This window comes from Chiloscyllium punctatum, chromosome 30 (genome assembly GCF_047496795.1).
Source record: "Chiloscyllium punctatum isolate Juve2018m chromosome 30, sChiPun1.3, whole genome shotgun sequence".
NCBI lineage: Eukaryota > Metazoa > Chordata > Chondrichthyes > Orectolobiformes > Hemiscylliidae > Chiloscyllium > Chiloscyllium punctatum.
In genome coordinates, this window is record NC_092768.1 from 26,801,974 (window position 1) to 26,821,791 (window position 19,818).

Below are 19,818 nucleotides of genomic sequence, written 5' to 3' on the forward strand. Positions count from 1 at the left end.
ATGAAGCGCTGTTTGTTTGACTAGTTGGATTTTATCTGAACGCTGTTTCTTTATTTCAAAATATATAAAGTAAATAATACGACAAGGATTCGAGGCTCAAGATTATTACTTGCAAATTATAGTTTGCCTAGATGCTTCCTGACCAAGTGGAGAACGCTATTCTTAAAATGGAAATGAGTTCTACTTAAATTATAACATTAACGTATTATGTGCACACAGTCAGCACAGCTCATATTTTGAAACACAACAACATAGAGATGGTGGTAGGAATAGCCCGCAGATCAAGCCTGCTCGCTATAGTTCATGATCAACTTCACTTTCCGGCCCATCTCTTGGTTTTGGAAGCATTCCAACGATTTCTCCAATCCAGCCTCAACTAGAGCATAGAACATACAAAAGGCCAGAACAGAACAGGCCCTTTGGCCCACGATGTTGTGCCGAGGTTCAACCCGAATGTAATGTAACCTACGCAATCCTCAACTCACTGATCTCCATGTGCCCGTCCAGCAGTTCCTTAAATGACGCCAATGACTCTGCTTCCAACTGGACGGGCTGGCAACCCATTCCATGCATTCACAACTCTCTGCGTAAAGAACCTACCTCTGACGTCTCCTCGATACTTTCCTCCTGATATCTTCAAACTATGACTCGGGCTATTGACTCTGTCTGTGCCACTCATTATTCAAAGATATTCAATGCTAGAACATCAATGACGCTCTGTCGTGAAGAACTGAGAAGGTTTCCAATCTTTGTTTATCCACTGGTTGGAGTCCCATCGAGCACAAAGAAAGACGATTGCGTTCGTCAGAGGGCATTGGCTTTCTGCATTTGAACCTAGTATGGTCTGCTTCAGTATCTGAGGAGTTGTCAGTGGTGCTACCATGATGCAATCGTGAACAAAAATGCCCACTTCTGACTATATGACAGAAGGAAGGTCACTGATGAAGCAGCAGAAGATGTTTGGATATATGACAGTACCCTTCCTGATGAAGGACTCCTGCTCGAGAGGTCGATTTTGCCGGTCCTCGGATGCTGCCTGCCCCGCTGTGCTTTTCCAGCACCACTCTCATCTCATTCGGCGTATGGAGTCTGGCCCATCATTCTGGGCTCACGGCCGGTCATCTCACTATGTCGATTTTACTTAATGCCAGAAAACTATGGATTGCGCCATGAAAATGCTCAAAAACTGAGTCTGCAGAGCGGACGTTTCCACCCGATCCCATCCCACACGCTGAGTGAACACACCCTGTTTACCGCGCAGCAGGACATTAGCGAGTGCACGCAGCCAGGCGAAGCAAACCCGTGGCATCGGGCCGAACTCTGTTCGAGCCGTGCAGCATTTGAAATAAAGGGTGCTGCAATGCGTTGCATTGGCCGGGAATCGATCCCGGGCCTCCCGCGTGGCAGTCGAGAATTCTACCACTGAACCACCAATGCACCTGCGGGTGGGCCCCGCTAGAACTTTACTACAGTTTGAACTCCAGCAGGAAACTAAACCGGTATTCTTGATATTCTGTCCTGTGGCGCAGCATGCCGACTCCAATCTCCAGCATCTGCAGCCCTGACTTTCTCCATTGCTGATATAGCGAGAAACCAAGTAGGAAACTCGCAATGAAGCGCTGTTTGTTTGACTAGTTGGATTTTATCTGAACGCTGTTTCTTTATTTCAAAATATATAAAGTAAATAATACGACTAGGATTCGAGGCTCAAGATTATTACTTGCAAATTATAGTTTGCCTAGATGCTTCCTGACCAAGTGGAGAACGCTATTCTTAAAATGGAAATGGGTTCTACTTAAATTATAACATTAACGTATTATGTGCACACAGTCAGCACAGCTCATATTTTGAAACACAACAACATAGAGATGGTGGTAGGAATAGCCCGCAGATCAAGCCTGCTCGCTATAGTTCATGATCAACTTCACTTTCCGGCCCATCTCTTGGTTTTGGAAGCATTCCAACGATTTCTCCAATCCAGCCTCAACTAGAGCATAGAACATACAAAAGGCCAGAACAGAACAGGCCCTTTGGCCCACGATGTTGTGCCGAGGTTCTACCCGAATGTAATGTAACCTACGCAATCCTCAACTCACTGCTCTCCATGTGCCCGTCCAGCAGTTCCTGAAATGACGCCAATGACTCTGCTTCCAAGTGGACGGGCTGGCAACCCCTTCCATGCATTCACAACTCTCTGCGTAAAGAACCTACCTCTGACGTCTCCTCGATACTTTCCTCCTGATATCTTCAAACTATGACTCGGGCTATTGACTCTGTCTGTGCCACTCATTATTCAAAGATATTCAATGCTAGAACATCAATGACGCTCTGTCGTGAAGAACTGAGAAGGTTTCCAATCTTTGTTTATCCACTGGTTGGAGTCCCATCGAGCACAAAGAAAGACGATTGCGTTCGTCAGAGGGCATTGGCTTTCTGCATTTGAACCTAGTATGGTCTGCTTCAGTATCTGAGGAGTTGTCAGTGGTGCTACCATGATGCAATCGTGAACAAAAATGCCCACTTCTGACTATATGACAGAAGGAAGGTCACTGATGAAGCAGCAGAAGATGTTTGGATATATGACAGTACCCTTCCTGATGAAGGACTCCTGCTCGAGAGGTCGATTTTGCCGGTCCTCGGATGCTGCCTGCCCCGCTGTGCTTTTCCAGCACCACTCTCATCTCATTCGGCGTATGGAGTCTGGCCCATCATTCTGGGCTCACGGCCGGTCATCTCACTATGTCGATTTTACTTAATGCCAGAAAACTATGGATTGCGCCATGAAAATGCTCAAAAACGGAGCCTGCAGAGCGGACGTTTCCATCCGATCCCATCCCACACGCTGAGTGAACACACCCTGTTTACCGCGCAGCAGGACATTAGCGAGTGCACGCAGCCAGGCGAAGCAAACCCGTGGCATGGGGCCGAAGTCTGTTCGAGCCGTGCAGCATTTGAAATAAAGGGTGCTGCAATGCGTTGCATTGGCCGGGAATCGAACCCGGGCCTCCCACGTGGCAGGCGAGAATTCTACCACTGAACCACCAATGCACCTGCTGGCGGGCCCCGCTAGAACTTTACTACAGTTTGAACTCCAGCAGGAAACTAAACCGGTATTCTTGATATTCTGTCCTGTGGCGCAGCATGCCGACTCCAATCTCCAGCATCTGCAGCCCTGACTTTCTCCATTGCTGATATAGCGAGAAACCAAGTAGGAAACTCGCAATGAAGCGCTGTTTGTTTGACTAGTTGGATTTTATCTGAACGCTGTTTCTTTATTTCAAAATATATAAAGTAAATAATACGACTAGGATTCGAGGCTCAAGATTATTACTTGCAAATTATAGTTTGCCTAGATGCTTCCTGACCAAGTGGAGAACGCTATTCTTAAAATGGAAATGGGTTCTACTTAAATTATAACATTAACGTATTATGTGCACACAGTCAGCACAGCTCATATTTTGAAACACAACAACATAGAGATGGTGGTAGGAATAGCCCGCAGATCAAGCCTGCTCGCTATAGTTCATGATCAACTTCACTTTCCGGCCCATCTCTTGGTTTTGGAAGCATTCCAACGATTTCTCCAATCCAGCCTCAACTAGAGCATAGAACATACAAAAGGCCAGAACAGAACAGGCCCTTTGGCCCACGATGTTGTGCCGAGGTTCTACCCGAATGTAATGTAACCTACGCAATCCTCAACTCACTGCTCTCCATGTGCCCGTCCAGCAGTTCCTGAAATGACGCCAATGACTCTGCTTCCAAGTGGACGGGCTGGCAACCCCTTCCATGCATTCACAACTCTCTGCGTAAAGAACCTACCTCTGACGTCTCCTCGATACTTTCCTCCTGATATCTTCAAACTATGACTCGGGCTATTGACTCTGTCTGTGCCACTCATTATTCAAAGATATTCAATGCTAGAACATCAATGACGCTCTGTCGTGAAGAACTGAGAAGGTTTCCAATCTTTGTTTATCCACTGGTTGGAGTCCCATCGAGCACAAAGAAAGACGATTGCGTTCGTCAGAGGGCATTGGCTTTCTGCATTTGAACCTAGTATGGTCTGCTTCAGTATCTGAGGAGTTGTCAGTGGTGCTACCATGATGCAATCGTGAACAAAAATGCCCACTTCTGACTATATGACAGAAGGAAGGTCACTGATGAAGCAGCAGAAGATGTTTGGATATATGACAGTACCCTTCCTGATGAAGGACTCCTGCTCGAGAGGTCGATTTTGCCGGTCCTCGGATGCTGCCTGCCCCGCTGTGCTTTTCCAGCACCACTCTCATCTCATTCGGCGTATGGAGTCTGGCCCATCATTCTGGGCTCACGGCCGGTCATCTCACTATGTCGATTTTACTTAATGCCAGAAAACTATGGATTGCGCCATGAAAATGCTCAAAAACGGAGTCTGCAGAGCGGACGTTTCCATCCGATCCCATCCCACACGCTGAGTGAACATACCCTGTTAACCGCGCAGCAGGACATTGGCGAGTGCACGCAGCCAGGCGAAGCAAACCCGTGGCATCAGGCCGAACTCTGTTCGAGCCGTGCAGCATTTGAAATAAAGGGTGCTGCAATGCGTTGCATTGGCCGGGAATCGATCCCGGGCCTCCCGCGTGGCAGTCGAGAATTCTACCACTGAACCACCAATGCGCCTGCGGGCGGGCCCCGCTAGAACTTTACTACAGTTTGAACTCCAGCAGGAAACTAAACCGGTATTCTTGATATTCTGTCCTGTGGCGCAGCATGCCGACTCCAATCTCCAGCATCTGCAGCCCTGACTTTCTCCATTGCTGATATAGCGAGAAACCAAGTAGGAAACTCGCAATGAAGCGCTGTTTGTTTGACTAGTTGGATTTTATCTGAACGCTGTTTCTTTATTTCAAAATATATAAAGTAAATAATACGACTAGGATTCGAGGCTCAAGATTATTACTTGCAAATTATAGTTTGCCTAGATGCTTCCTGACCAAGTGGAGAACGCTATTCTTAAAATGGAAATGGGTTCTACTTAAATTATAACATTAACGTATTATGTGCACACAGTCAGCACAGCTCATATTTTGAAACACAACAACATAGAGATGGTGGTAGGAATAGCCCGCAGATCAAGCCTGCTCGCTATAGTTCATGATCAACTTCACTTTCCGGCCCATCTCTTGGTTTTGGAAGCATTCCAACGATTTCTCCAATCCAGCCTCAACTAGAGCATAGAACATACAAAAGGCCAGAACAGAACAGGCCCTTTGGCCCACGATGTTGTGCCGAGGTTCTACCCGAATGTAATGTAACCTACGCAATCCTCAACTCACTGCTCTCCATGTGCCCGTCCAGCAGTTCCTGAAATGACGCCAATGACTCTGCTTCCAAGTGGACGGGCTGGCAACCCCTTCCATGCATTCACAACTCTCTGCGTAAAGAACCTACCTCTGACGTCTCCTCGATACTTTCCTCCTGATATCTTCAAACTATGACTCGGGCTATTGACTCTGTCTGTGCCACTCATTATTCAAAGATATTCAATGCTAGAACATCAATGACGCTCTGTCGTGAAGAACTGAGAAGGTTTCCAATCTTTGTTTATCCACTGGTTGGAGTCCCATCGAGCACAAAGAAAGACGATTGCGTTCGTCAGAGGGCATTGGCTTTCTGCATTTGAACCTAGTATGGTCTGCTTCAGTATCTGAGGAGTTGTCAGTGGTGCTACCATGATGCAATCGTGAACAAAAATGCCCACTTCTGACTATATGACAGAAGGAAGGTCACTGATGAAGCAGCAGAAGATGTTTGGATATATGACAGTACCCTTCCTGATGAAGGACTCCTGCTCGAGAGGTCGATTTTGCCGGTCCTCGGATGCTGCCTGCCCCGCTGTGCTTTTCCAGCACCACTCTCATCTCATTCGGCGTATGGAGTCTGGCCCATCATTCTGGGCTCACGGCCGGTCATCTCACTATGTCGATTTTACTTAATGCCAGAAAACTATGGATTGCGCCATGGAAATGCTCAGAAACGGAGTCTGCAGAGCGGACGTTTCCATCCGATCCCATCCCACACGCTGAGTGAACATACCCTGTTTACCGCGCAGCAGGACATTGGCGAGTGCACGCAGCCAGGCGAAGCAAACCCGTGGCATCGGGCCGAACTCTGTTCGAGCCGTGCAGCATTTGAAATAAAGGGTGCTGCAATGCGTTGCATTGGCCGGGAATCGATCCCGGGCCTCCCGCGTGGCAGTCGAGAATTCTACCACTGAACCACCAATGCGCCTGCGGGCGGGCCCCGCTAGAACTTTACTACAGTTTGAACTCCAGCAGGAAACTAAACCGGTATTCTTGATATTCTGTCCTGTGGCGCAGCATGCCGACTCCAATCTCCAGCATCTGCAGCCCTGACTTTCTCCATTGCTGATATAGCGAGAAACCAAGTAGGAAACTCGCAATGAAGCGCTGTTTGTTTGACTAGTTGGATTTTATCTGAACGCTGTTTCTTTATTTCAAAATATATAAAGTAAATAATACGACAAGGATTCGAGGCTCAAGATTATTACTTGCAAATTATAGTTTGCCTAGATGCTTCCTGACCAAGTGGAGAACGCTATTCTTAAAATGGAAATGAGTTCTACTTAAATTATAACATTAACGTATTATGTGCACACAGTCAGCACAGCTCATATTTTGAAACACAACAACATAGAGATGGTGGTAGGAATAGCCCGCAGATCAAGCCTGCTCGCTATAGTTCATGATCAACTTCACTTTCCGGCCCATCTCTTGGTTTTGGAAGCATTCCAACGATTTCTCCAATCCAGCCTCAACTAGAGCATAGAACATACAAAAGGCCAGAACAGAACAGGCCCTTTGGCCCACGATGTTGTGCCGAGGTTCAACCCGAATGTAATGTAACCTACGCAATCCTCAACTCACTGCTCTCCATGTGCCCGTCCAGCAGTTCCTTAAATGACGCCAATGACTCTGCTTCCAACTGGACGGGCTGGCAACCCATTCCATGCATTCACAACTCTCTGCGTAAAGAACCTACCTCTGACGTCTCCTCGATACTTTCCTCCTGATATCTTCAAACTATGACTCGGGCTATTGACTCTGTCTGTGCCACTCATTATTCAAAGATATTCAATGCTAGAACATCAATGACGCTCTGTCGTGAAGAACTGAGAAGGTTTCCAATCTTTGTTTATCCACTGGTTGGAGTCCCATCGAGCACAAAGAAAGACGATTGCGTTCGTCAGAGGGCATTGGCTTTCTGCATTTGAACCTAGTATGGTCTGCTTCAGTATCTGAGGAGTTGTCAGTGGTGCTACCATGATGCAATCGTGAACAAAAATGCCCACTTCTGACTATATGACAGAAGGAAGGTCACTGATGAAGCAGCAGAAGATGTTTGGATATATGACAGTACCCTTCCTGATGAAGGACTCCTGCTCGAGAGGTCGATTTTGCCGGTCCTCGGATGCTGCCTGCCCCGCTGTGCTTTTCCAGCACCACTCTCATCTCATTCGGCGTATGGAGTCTGGCCCATCATTCTGGGCTCACGGCCGGTCATCTCACTATGTCGATTTTACTTAATGCCAGAAAACTATGGATTGCGCCATGAAAATGCTCAAAAACTGAGTCTGCAGAGCGGACGTTTCCATCCGATCCCATTCCACACGCTGAGTGAACACACCCTGTTTACCGCGCAGCCTGACATTGGCGAGTGCACGCAGCCAGGCGAAGCAAACCCGTGGCATCGGGCCGAACTCTGTTCGAGCCGTGCAGCATTTGAAATAAAGGGTGCTGCAATGCGTTGCATTGGCCGGGAATCGATCCCGGGCCTCCCGCGTGGCAGTCGAGAATCCTACCACTGAACCACCAATGCACCTGCAGGCGGGCCTCGCTAGAACTTTACTACAGTTTGAACTCCAGCAGGAAACTAAACCGGTATTCTTGATATTCTGTCCTGTGGCGCAGCATGCCGACTCCAATCTCCAGCATCTGCAGCCCTGACTTTCTCCATTGCTGATATAGCGAGAAACCAAGTAGGAAACTCGCAATGAAGCGCTGTTTGTTTGACTAGTTGGATTTTATCTGAACGCTGTTTCTTTATTTCAAAATATATAAAGTAAATAATACGACTAGGATTCGAGGCTCAAGATTATTACTTGCAAATTATAGTTTGCCTAGATGCTTCCTGACCAAGTGGAGAACGCTATTCTTAAAATGGAAATGGGTTCTACTTAAATTATAACATTAACGTATTATGTGCACACAGTCAGCACAGCTCATATTTTGAAACACAACAACATAGAGATGGTGGTAGGAATAGCCCGCAGATCAAGCCTGCTCGCTATAGTTCATGATCAACTTCACTTTCCGGCCCATCTCTTGGTTTTGGAAGCATTCCAACGATTTCTCCAATCCAGCCTCAACTAGAGCATAGAACATACAAAAGGCCAGAACAGAACAGGCCCTTTGGCCCACGATGTTGTGCCGAGGTTCTACCCGAATGTAATGTAACCTACGCAATCCTCAACTCACTGCTCTCCATGTGCCCGTCCAGCAGTTCCTGAAATGACGCCAATGACTCTGCTTCCAAGTGGACGGGCTGGCAACCCCTTCCATGCATTCACAACTCTCTGCGTAAAGAACCTACCTCTGACGTCTCCTCGATACTTTCCTCCTGATATCTTCAAACTATGACTCGGGCTATTGACTCTGTCTGTGCCACTCATTATTCAAAGATATTCAATGCTAGAACATCAATGACGCTCTGTCGTGAAGAACTGAGAAGGTTTCCAATCTTTGTTTATCCACTGGTTGGAGTCCCATCGAGCACAAAGAAAGACGATTGCGTTCGTCAGAGGGCATTGGCTTTCTGCATTTGAACCTAGTATGGTCTGCTTCAGTATCTGAGGAGTTGTCAGTGGTGCTACCATGATGCAATCGTGAACAAAAATGCCCACTTCTGACTATATGACAGAAGGAAGGTCACTGATGAAGCAGCAGAAGATGTTTGGATATATGACAGTACCCTTCCTGATGAAGGACTCCTGCTCGAGAGGTCGATTTTGCCGGTCCTCGGATGCTGCCTGCCCCGCTGTGCTTTTCCAGCACCACTCTCATCTCATTCGGCGTATGGAGTCTGGCCCATCATTCTGGGCTCACGGCCGGTCATCTCACTATGTCGATTTTACTTAATGCCAGAAAACTATGGATTGCGCCATGAAAATGCTCAAAAACGGAGTCTGCAGAGCGGACGTTTCCATCCGATCCCATTCCACACGCTGAGTGAACACACCCTGTTTACCGCGCAGAAGGACATTGGCGAGTGCACGCAGCCAGGCGAAGCAAACCCGTGGCATCGGGCCGAACTCTGTTCGAGCCGTGCAGCATTTGAAATAAAGGGTGCTGCAATGCGTTGCATTGGCCGGGAATCGATCCCGGGCCTCCCGCGTGGCAGTCGAGAATTCTACCACTGAACCACCAATGCGCCTGCGGGCGGGCCCCGCTAGAACTTTACTACAGTTTGAACTCCAGCAGGAAACTAAACCGGTATTCTTGATATTCTGTCCTGTGGCGCAGCATGCCGACTCCAATCTCCAGCATCTGCAGCCCTGACTTTCTCCATTGCTGATATAGCGAGAAACCAAGTAGGAAACTCGCAATGAAGCGCTGTTTGTTTGACTAGTTGGATTTTATCTGAACGCTGTTTCTTTATTTCAAAATATATAAAGTAAATAATACGACAAGGATTCGAGGCTCAAGATTATTACTTGCAAATTATAGTTTGCCTAGATGCTTCCTGACCAAGTGGAGAACGCTATTCTTAAAATGGAAATGAGTTCTACTTAAATTATAACATTAACGTATTATGTGCACACAGTCAGCACAGCTCATATTTTGAAACACAACAACATAGAGATGGTGGTAGGAATAGCCCGCAGATCAAGCCTGCTCGCTATAGTTCATGATCAACTTCACTTTCCGGCCCATCTCTTGGTTTTGGAAGCATTCCAACGATTTCTCCAATCCAGCCTCAACTAGAGCATAGAACATACAAAAGGCCAGAACAGAACAGGCCCTTTGGCCCACGATGTTGTGCCGAGGTTCAACCCGAATGTAATGTAACCTACGCAATCCTCAACTCACTGCTCTCCATGTGCCCGTCCAGCAGTTCCTTAAATGACGCCAATGACTCTGCTTCCAACTGGACGGGCTGGCAACCCATTCCATGCATTCACAACTCTCTGCGTAAAGAACCTACCTCTGACGTCTCCTCGATACTTTCCTCCTGATATCTTCAAACTATGACTCGGGCTATTGACTCTGTCTGTGCCACTCATTATTCAAAGATATTCAATGCTAGAACATCAATGACGCTCTGTCGTGAAGAACTGAGAAGGTTTCCAATCTTTGTTTATCCACTGGTTGGAGTCCCATCGAGCACAAAGAAAGACGATTGCGTTCGTCAGAGGGCATTGGCTTTCTGCATTTGAACCTAGTATGGTCTGCTTCAGTATCTGAGGAGTTGTCAGTGGTGCTACCATGATGCAATCGTGAACAAAAATGCCCACTTCTGACTATATGACAGAAGGAAGGTCACTGATGAAGCAGCAGAAGATGTTTGGATATATGACAGTACCCTTCCTGATGAAGGACTCCTGCTCGAGAGGTCGATTTTGCCGGTCCTCGGATGCTGCCTGCCCCGCTGTGCTTTTCCAGCACCACTCTCATCTCATTCGGCGTATGGAGTCTGGCCCATCATTCTGGGCTCACGGCCGGTCATCTCACTATGTCGATTTTACTTAATGCCAGAAAACTATGGATTGCGCCATGAAAATGCTCAAAAACGGAGCCTGCAGAGCGGACGTTTCCATCCGATCCCATCCCACACGCTGAGTGAACACACCCTGTTTACCGCGCAGCAGGACATTAGCGAGTGCACGCAGCCAGGCGAAGCAAACCCGTGGCATGGGGCCGAAGTCTGTTCGAGCCGTGCAGCATTTGAAATAAAGGGTGCTGCAATGCGTTGCATTGGCCGGGAATCGAACCCGGGCCTCCCACGTGGCAGGCGAGAATTCTACCACTGAACCACCAATGCACCTGCTGGCGGGCCCCGCTAGAACTTTACTACAGTTTGAACTCCAGCAGGAAACTAAACCGGTATTCTTGATATTCTGTCCTGTGGCGCAGCATGCCGACTCCAATCTCCAGCATCTGCAGCCCTGACTTTCTCCATTGCTGATATAGCGAGAAACCAAGTAGGAAACTCGCAATGAAGCGCTGTTTGTTTGACTAGTTGGATTTTATCTGAACGCTGTTTCTTTATTTCAAAATATATAAAGTAAATAATACGACTAGGATTCGAGGCTCAAGATTATTACTTGCAAATTATAGTTTGCCTAGATGCTTCCTGACCAAGTGGAGAACGCTATTCTTAAAATGGAAATGGGTTCTACTTAAATTATAACATTAACGTATTATGTGCACACAGTCAGCACAGCTCATATTTTGAAACACAACAACATAGAGATGGTGGTAGGAATAGCCCGCAGATCAAGCCTGCTCGCTATAGTTCATGATCAACTTCACTTTCCGGCCCATCTCTTGGTTTTGGAAGCATTCCAACGATTTCTCCAATCCAGCCTCAACTAGAGCATAGAACATACAAAAGGCCAGAACAGAACAGGCCCTTTGGCCCACGATGTTGTGCCGAGGTTCTACCCGAATGTAATGTAACCTACGCAATCCTCAACTCACTGCTCTCCATGTGCCCGTCCAGCAGTTCCTGAAATGACGCCAATGACTCTGCTTCCAAGTGGACGGGCTGGCAACCCCTTCCATGCATTCACAACTCTCTGCGTAAAGAACCTACCTCTGACGTCTCCTCGATACTTTCCTCCTGATATCTTCAAACTATGACTCGGGCTATTGACTCTGTCTGTGCCACTCATTATTCAAAGATATTCAATGCTAGAACATCAATGACGCTCTGTCGTGAAGAACTGAGAAGGTTTCCAATCTTTGTTTATCCACTGGTTGGAGTCCCATCGAGCACAAAGAAAGACGATTGCGTTCGTCAGAGGGCATTGGCTTTCTGCATTTGAACCTAGTATGGTCTGCTTCAGTATCTGAGGAGTTGTCAGTGGTGCTACCATGATGCAATCGTGAACAAAAATGCCCACTTCTGACTATATGACAGAAGGAAGGTCACTGATGAAGCAGCAGAAGATGTTTGGATATATGACAGTACCCTTCCTGATGAAGGACTCCTGCTCGAGAGGTCGATTTTGCCGGTCCTCGGATGCTGCCTGCCCCGCTGTGCTTTTCCAGCACCACTCTCATCTCATTCGGCGTATGGAGTCTGGCCCATCATTCTGGGCTCACGGCCGGTCATCTCACTATGTCGATTTTACTTAATGCCAGAAAACTATGGATTGCGCCATGAAAATGCTCAAAAACGGAGTCTGCAGAGCGGACGTTTCCATCCGATCCCATCCCACACGCTGAGTGAACATACCCTGTTTACCGCGCAGCAGGACATTGGCGAGTGCACGCAGCCAGGCGAAGCAAACCCGTGGCATCAGGCCGAACTCTGTTCGAGCCGTGCAGCATTTGAAATAAAGGGTGCTGCAATGCGTTGCATTGGCCGGGAATCGATCCCGGGCCTCCCGCGTGGCAGTCGAGAATTCTACCACTGAACCACCAATGCGCCTGCGGGCGGGCCCCGCTAGAACTTTACTACAGTTTGAACTCCAGCAGGAAACTAAACCGGTATTCTTGATATTCTGTCCTGTGGCGCAGCATGCCGACTCCAATCTCCAGCATCTGCAGCCCTGACTTTCTCCATTGCTGATATAGCGAGAAACCAAGTAGGAAACTCGCAATGAAGCGCTGTTTGTTTGACTAGTTGGATTTTATCTGAACGCTGTTTCTTTATTTCAAAATATATAAAGTAAATAATACGACTAGGATTCGAGGCTCAAGATTATTACTTGCAAATTATAGTTTGCCTAGATGCTTCCTGACCAAGTGGAGAACGCTATTCTTAAAATGGAAATGGGTTCTACTTAAATTATAACATTAACGTATTATGTGCACACAGTCAGCACAGCTCATATTTTGAAACACAACAACATAGAGATGGTGGTAGGAATAGCCCGCAGATCAAGCCTGCTCGCTATAGTTCATGATCAACTTCACTTTCCGGCCCATCTCTTGGTTTTGGAAGCATTCCAACGATTTCTCCAATCCAGCCTCAACTAGAGCATAGAACATACAAAAGGCCAGAACAGAACAGGCCCTTTGGCCCACGATGTTGTGCCGAGGTTCTACCCGAATGTAATGTAACCTACGCAATCCTCAACTCACTGCTCTCCATGTGCCCGTCCAGCAGTTCCTGAAATGACGCCAATGACTCTGCTTCCAAGTGGACGGGCTGGCAACCCCTTCCATGCATTCACAACTCTCTGCGTAAAGAACCTACCTCTGACGTCTCCTCGATACTTTCCTCCTGATATCTTCAAACTATGACTCGGGCTATTGACTCTGTCTGTGCCACTCATTATTCAAAGATATTCAATGCTAGAACATCAATGACGCTCTGTCGTGAAGAACTGAGAAGGTTTCCAATCTTTGTTTATCCACTGGTTGGAGTCCCATCGAGCACAAAGAAAGACGATTGCGTTCGTCAGAGGGCATTGGCTTTCTGCATTTGAACCTAGTATGGTCTGCTTCAGTATCTGAGGAGTTGTCAGTGGTGCTACCATGATGCAATCGTGAACAAAAATGCCCACTTCTGACTATATGACAGAAGGAAGGTCACTGATGAAGCAGCAGAAGATGTTTGGATATATGACAGTACCCTTCCTGATGAAGGACTCCTGCTCGAGAGGTCGATTTTGCCGGTCCTCGGATGCTGCCTGCCCCGCTGTGCTTTTCCAGCACCACTCTCATCTCATTCGGCGTATGGAGTCTGGCCCATCATTCTGGGCTCACGGCCGGTCATCTCACTATGTCGATTTTACTTAATGCCAGAAAACTATGGATTGCGCCATGGAAATGCTCAGAAACGGAGTCTGCAGAGCGGACGTTTCCATCCGATCCCATCCCACACGCTGAGTGAACATACCCTGTTTACCGCGCAGCAGGACATTGGCGAGTGCACGCAGCCAGGCGAAGCAAACCCGTGGCATCGGGCCGAACTCTGTTCGAGCCGTGCAGCATTTGAAATAAAGGGTGCTGCAATGCGTTGCATTGGCCGGGAATCGATCCCGGGCCTCCCGCGTGGCAGTCGAGAATTCTACCACTGAACCACCAATGCGCCTGCGGGCGGGCCCCGCTAGAACTTTACTACAGTTTGAACTCCAGCAGGAAACTAAACCGGTATTCTTGATATTCTGTCCTGTGGCGCAGCATGCCGACTCCAATCTCCAGCATCTGCAGCCCTGACTTTCTCCATTGCTGATATAGCGAGAAACCAAGTAGGAAACTCGCAATGAAGCGCTGTTTGTTTGACTAGTTGGATTTTATCTGAACGCTGTTTCTTTATTTCAAAATATATAAAGTAAATAATACGACAAGGATTCGAGGCTCAAGATTATTACTTGCAAATTATAGTTTGCCTAGATGCTTCCTGACCAAGTGGAGAACGCTATTCTTAAAATGGAAATGAGTTCTACTTAAATTATAACATTAACGTATTATGTGCACACAGTCAGCACAGCTCATATTTTGAAACACAACAACATAGAGATGGTGGTAGGAATAGCCCGCAGATCAAGCCTGCTCGCTATAGTTCATGATCAACTTCACTTTCCGGCCCATCTCTTGGTTTTGGAAGCATTCCAACGATTTCTCCAATCCAGCCTCAACTAGAGCATAGAACATACAAAAGGCCAGAACAGAACAGGCCCTTTGGCCCACGATGTTGTGCCGAGGTTCAACCCGAATGTAATGTAACCTACGCAATCCTCAACTCACTGCTCTCCATGTGCCCGTCCAGCAGTTCCTTAAATGACGCCAATGACTCTGCTTCCAACTGGACGGGCTGGCAACCCATTCCATGCATTCACAACTCTCTGCGTAAAGAACCTACCTCTGACGTCTCCTCGATACTTTCCTCCTGATATCTTCAAACTATGACTCGGGCTATTGACTCTGTCTGTGCCACTCATTATTCAAAGATATTCAATGCTAGAACATCAATGACGCTCTGTCGTGAAGAACTGAGAAGGTTTCCAATCTTTGTTTATCCACTGGTTGGAGTCCCATCGAGCACAAAGAAAGACGATTGCGTTCGTCAGAGGGCATTGGCTTTCTGCATTTGAACCTAGTATGGTCTGCTTCAGTATCTGAGGAGTTGTCAGTGGTGCTACCATGATGCAATCGTGAACAAAAATGCCCACTTCTGACTATATGACAGAAGGAAGGTCACTGATGAAGCAGCAGAAGATGTTTGGATATATGACAGTACCCTTCCTGATGAAGGACTCCTGCTCGAGAGGTCGATTTTGCCGGTCCTCGGATGCTGCCTGCCCCGCTGTGCTTTTCCAGCACCACTCTCATCTCATTCGGCGTATGGAGTCTGGCCCATCATTCTGGGCTCACGGCCGGTCATCTCACTATGTCGATTTTACTTAATGCCAGAAAACTATGGATTGCGCCATGAAAATGCTCAAAAACTGAGTCTGCAGAGCGGACGTTTCCATCCGATCCCATTCCACACGCTGAGTGAACACACCCTGTTTACCGCGCAGAAGGACATTAGTGAGTGCACGCAGCCAGGCGAAGCAAACCCGTGGCATCGGGCCGAACTCTGTTCGAGCCGTGCAGCATTTGAAAAAAAGTGTGCTGCAATGCGTTGCATTGGCCGGGAATCGAACCCGGGCCTCCCGCGTGGCAGGCGAGAATTCTACCACTGAACCACCAATGCACCTGCAGGCGGGCCTCGCTAGAACTTTACTACAGTTTGAACTCCAGCAGGAAACTAAACCGGTATTCTTGATATTCTGTCCTGTGGCGCAGCATGCCGACCCCAATCTCCATCATCTGCAGCCCTGACTTTCTCCATTGCTGATATAGCGAGAAACCAAGTAGGAAACTCGCAATGAAGCGCTGTTTGTTTGACTAGTTGGATTTTATCTGAACGCTGTTTCTTTATTTCAAAATATATAAAGTAAATAATACGACAAGGATTCGAGGCTCAAGATTATTACTTGCAAATTATAGTTTGCCTAGATGCTTCCTGACCAAGTGGAGAACGCTATTCTTAAAATGGAAATGAGTTCTACTTAAATTATAACATTAACGTATTATGTGCACACAGTCAGCACAGCTCATATTTTGAAACACAACAACATAGAGATGGTGGTAGGAATAGCCCGCAGATCAAGCCTGCTCGCTATAGTTCATGATCAACTTCACTTTCCGGCCCATCTCTTGGTTTTGGAAGCATTCCAACGATTTCTCCAATCCAGCCTCAACTAGAGCATAGAACATACAAAAGGCCAGAACAGAACAGGCCCTTTGGCCCACGATGTTGTGCCGAGGTTCAACCCGAATGTAATGTAACCTACGCAATCCTCAACTCACTGCTCTCCATGTGCCCGTCCAGCAGTTCCTTAAATGACGCCAATGACTCTGCTTCCAACTGGACGGGCTGGCAACCCATTCCATGCATTCACAACTCTCTGCGTAAAGAACCTACCTCTGACGTCTCCTCGATACTTTCCTCCTGATATCTTCAAACTATGACTCGGGCTATTGACTCTGTCTGTGCCACTCATTATTCAAAGATATTCAATGCTAGAACATCAATGACGCTCTGTCGTGAAGAACTGAGAAGGTTTCCAATCTTTGTTTATCCACTGGTTGGAGTCCCATCGAGCACAAAGAAAGACGATTGCGTTCGTCAGAGGGCATTGGCTTTCTGCATTTGAACCTAGTATGGTCTGCTTCAGTATCTGAGGAGTTTTCAGTGGTGCTACCATGATGCAATCGTGAACAAAAATGCCCACTTCTGACTATATCACAGAAGGAAGGTCACTGATGAAGCAGCAGAAGATGTTTGGATATATGACAGTACCCTTCCTGATGAAGGACTCCTGCTCGAGAGGTCGATTTTGCCGGTCCTCGGATGCTGCCTGCCCCGCTGTGCTTTTCCAGCACCACTCTCATCTCATTCGGCGTATGGAGTCTGGCCCATCATTCTGGGCTCACGGCCGGTCATCTCACTATGTCGATTTTACTTAATGCCAGAAAACTATGGATTGCACCATGAAAATGCTCAAAAACGGAGTCTGCAGAGCGGACGTTTCCATCCGATCCCATCCCACACGCTGAGTGAACACACCCTGTTTACCGCGCAGCCTGACATTGGCGAGTGCACGCAGCCAGGCGAAGCAAACCCGTGGCATCGGGCCGAACTCTGTTCGAGCCGTGCAGCATTTGAAATAAAGGGTGCTGCAATGCGTTGCATTGGCCGGGAATCGATCCCGGGCCTCCCGCGTGGCAGTCGAGAATTCTACCACTGAACCACCAATGCGCCTGCGGGCGGGCCCCGCTAGAACTTTACTACAGTTTGAACTCCAGCAGGAAACTAAACCGGTATTCTTGATATTCTGTCCTGTGGCGCAGCATGCCGACTCCAATCTCCAGCATCTGCAGCCCTGACTTTCTCCATTGCTGATATAGCGAGAAACCAAGTAGGAAACTCGCAATGAAGCGCTGTTTGTTTGACTAGTTGGATTTTATCTGAACGCTGTTTCTTTATTTCAAAATATATAAAGTAAATAATACGACAAGGATTCGAGGCTCAAGATTATTACTTGCAAATTATAGTTTGCCTAGATGCTTCCTGACCAAGTGGAGAACGCTATTCTTAAAATGGAAATGAGTTCTACTTAAATTATAACATTAACGTATTATGTGCACACAGTCAGCACAGCTCATATTTTGAAACACAACAACATAGAGATGGTGGTAGGAATAGCCCGCAGATCAAGCCTGCTCGCTATAGTTCATGATCAACTTCACTTTCCGGCCCATCTCTTGGTTTTGGAAGCATTCCAACGATTTCTCCAATCCAGCCTCAACTAGAGCATAGAACATACAAAAGGCCAGAACAGAACAGGCCCTTTGGCCCACGATGTTGTGCCGAGGTTCAACCCGAATGTAATGTAACCTACGCAATCCTCAACTCACTGCTCTCCATGTGCCCGTCCAGCAGTTCCTTAAATGACGCCAATGACTCTGCTTCCAACTGGACGGGCTGGCAACCCATTCCATGCATTCACAACTCTCTGCGTAAAGAACCTACCTCTGACGTCTCCTCGATACTTTCCTCCTGATATCTTCAAACTATGACTCGGGCTATTGACTCTGTCTGTGCCACTCATTATTCAAAGATATTCAATGCTAGAACATCAATGACGCTCTGTCGTGAAGAACTGAGAAGGTTTCCAATCTTTGTTTATCCACTGGTTGGAGTCCCATCGAGCACAAAGAAAGACGATTGCGTTCGTCAGAGGGCATTGGCTTTCTGCATTTGAACCTAGTATGGTCTGCTTCAGTATCTGAGGAGTTGTCAGTGGTGCTACCATGATGCAATCGTGAACAAAAATGCCCACTTCTGACTATATGACAGAAGGAAGGTCACTGATGAAGCAGCAGAAGATGTTTGGATATATGACAGTACCCTTCCTGATGAAGGACTCCTGCTCGAGAGGTCGATTTTGCCGGTCCTCGGATGCTGCCTGCCCCGCTGTGCTTTTCCAGCACCACTCTCATCTCATTCGGCGTATGGAGTCTGGCCCATCATTCTGGGCTCACGGCCGGTCATCTCACTATGTCGATTTTACTTAATGCCAGAAAACTATGGATTGCGCCATGGAAATGCTCAAAAACGGAGTCTGCAGAGCGGACGTTTCCATCCGATCCCATCCCACACGCTGAGTGAACATACCCTGTTTACCGCGCAGCAGGACATTGGCGAGTGCACGCAGCCAGGCGAAGCAAACCCGTGGCATCGGGCCGAACTCTGTTCGAGCCGTGCAGCATTTGAAATAAAGGGTGCTGCAATGCGTTGCATTGGCCGGGAATCGATCCCGGGCCTCCCGCGTGGCAGTCGAGAATTCTACCACTGAACCACCAATGCGCCTGCGGGCGGGCCCCGCTAGAACTTTACTACAGTTTGAACTCCAGCAGGAAACTAAACCGGTATTCTTGATATTCTGTCCTGTGGCGCAGCATGCCGACTCCAATCTCCAGCATCTGCAGCCCTGACTTTCTCCATTGCTGATATAGCGAGAAACCAAGTAGGAAACTCGCAATGAAGCGCTGTTTGTTTGACTAGTTGGATTTTATCTGAACGCTGTTTCTTTATTTCAAAATATATAAAGTAAATAATACGACAAGGATTCGAGGCTCAAGATTATTACTTGCAAATTATAGTTTGCCTAGATGCTTCCTGACCAAGTGGAGAACGCTATTCTTAAAATGGAAATGAGTTCTACTTAAATTATAACATTAACGTATTATGTGCACACAGTCAGCACAGCTCATATTTTGAAACACAACAACATAGAGATGGTGGTAGGAATAGCCCGCAGATCAAGCCTGCTCGCTATAGTTCATGATCAACTTCACTTTCCGGCCCATCTCTTGGTTTTGGAAGCATTCCAACGATTTCTCCAATCCAGCCTCAACTAGAGCATAGAACATACAAAAGGCCAGAACAGAACAGGCCCTTTGGCCCACGATGTTGTGCCGAGGTTCAACCCGAATGTAATGTAACCTACGCAATCCTCAACTCACT

The 19,818-nt window shown here is 47.4% G+C and overlaps 12 non-coding genes across 12 annotated transcripts; all 12 read right to left on the minus strand.

Moving 5' to 3' along the window:
* Window positions 1–1,366: 1,366 nt before the first annotated feature.
* trnag-gcc (transfer RNA glycine (anticodon GCC)) lies at window positions 1,367–1,437 on the minus strand. The gene has a single exon. It is a non-coding gene; the product is annotated as a tRNA-Gly (tRNA).
* A 1,540-nt stretch (window positions 1,438–2,977) lies between these two features.
* Window positions 2,978–3,048, minus strand: trnag-gcc (transfer RNA glycine (anticodon GCC)). Its single transcript has one exon. It is a non-coding gene; the product is annotated as a tRNA-Gly (tRNA).
* A 1,540-nt stretch (window positions 3,049–4,588) lies between these two features.
* trnag-gcc (transfer RNA glycine (anticodon GCC)) lies at window positions 4,589–4,659 on the minus strand. The gene has a single exon. It is a non-coding gene; the product is annotated as a tRNA-Gly (tRNA).
* Window positions 4,660–6,199: 1,540 nt separating this feature from the next.
* Window positions 6,200–6,270, minus strand: trnag-gcc (transfer RNA glycine (anticodon GCC)). The gene has a single exon. It is a non-coding gene; the product is annotated as a tRNA-Gly (tRNA).
* A 1,540-nt stretch (window positions 6,271–7,810) lies between these two features.
* On the minus strand, window positions 7,811–7,881 carry trnag-gcc (transfer RNA glycine (anticodon GCC)). Its single transcript has one exon. It is a non-coding gene; the product is annotated as a tRNA-Gly (tRNA).
* Window positions 7,882–9,421: 1,540 nt separating this feature from the next.
* Window positions 9,422–9,492, minus strand: trnag-gcc (transfer RNA glycine (anticodon GCC)). The gene has a single exon. It is a non-coding gene; the product is annotated as a tRNA-Gly (tRNA).
* A 1,540-nt stretch (window positions 9,493–11,032) lies between these two features.
* Window positions 11,033–11,103, minus strand: trnag-gcc (transfer RNA glycine (anticodon GCC)). Its single transcript has one exon. It is a non-coding gene; the product is annotated as a tRNA-Gly (tRNA).
* A 1,540-nt stretch (window positions 11,104–12,643) lies between these two features.
* On the minus strand, window positions 12,644–12,714 carry trnag-gcc (transfer RNA glycine (anticodon GCC)). Its single transcript has one exon. It is a non-coding gene; the product is annotated as a tRNA-Gly (tRNA).
* Window positions 12,715–14,254: 1,540 nt separating this feature from the next.
* trnag-gcc (transfer RNA glycine (anticodon GCC)) lies at window positions 14,255–14,325 on the minus strand. The gene has a single exon. It is a non-coding gene; the product is annotated as a tRNA-Gly (tRNA).
* A 1,540-nt stretch (window positions 14,326–15,865) lies between these two features.
* On the minus strand, window positions 15,866–15,936 carry trnag-gcc (transfer RNA glycine (anticodon GCC)). Its single transcript has one exon. It is a non-coding gene; the product is annotated as a tRNA-Gly (tRNA).
* A 1,540-nt stretch (window positions 15,937–17,476) lies between these two features.
* On the minus strand, window positions 17,477–17,547 carry trnag-gcc (transfer RNA glycine (anticodon GCC)). Its single transcript has one exon. It is a non-coding gene; the product is annotated as a tRNA-Gly (tRNA).
* A 1,540-nt stretch (window positions 17,548–19,087) lies between these two features.
* On the minus strand, window positions 19,088–19,158 carry trnag-gcc (transfer RNA glycine (anticodon GCC)). Its single transcript has one exon. It is a non-coding gene; the product is annotated as a tRNA-Gly (tRNA).
* Window positions 19,159–19,818: the final 660 nt, after the last annotated feature.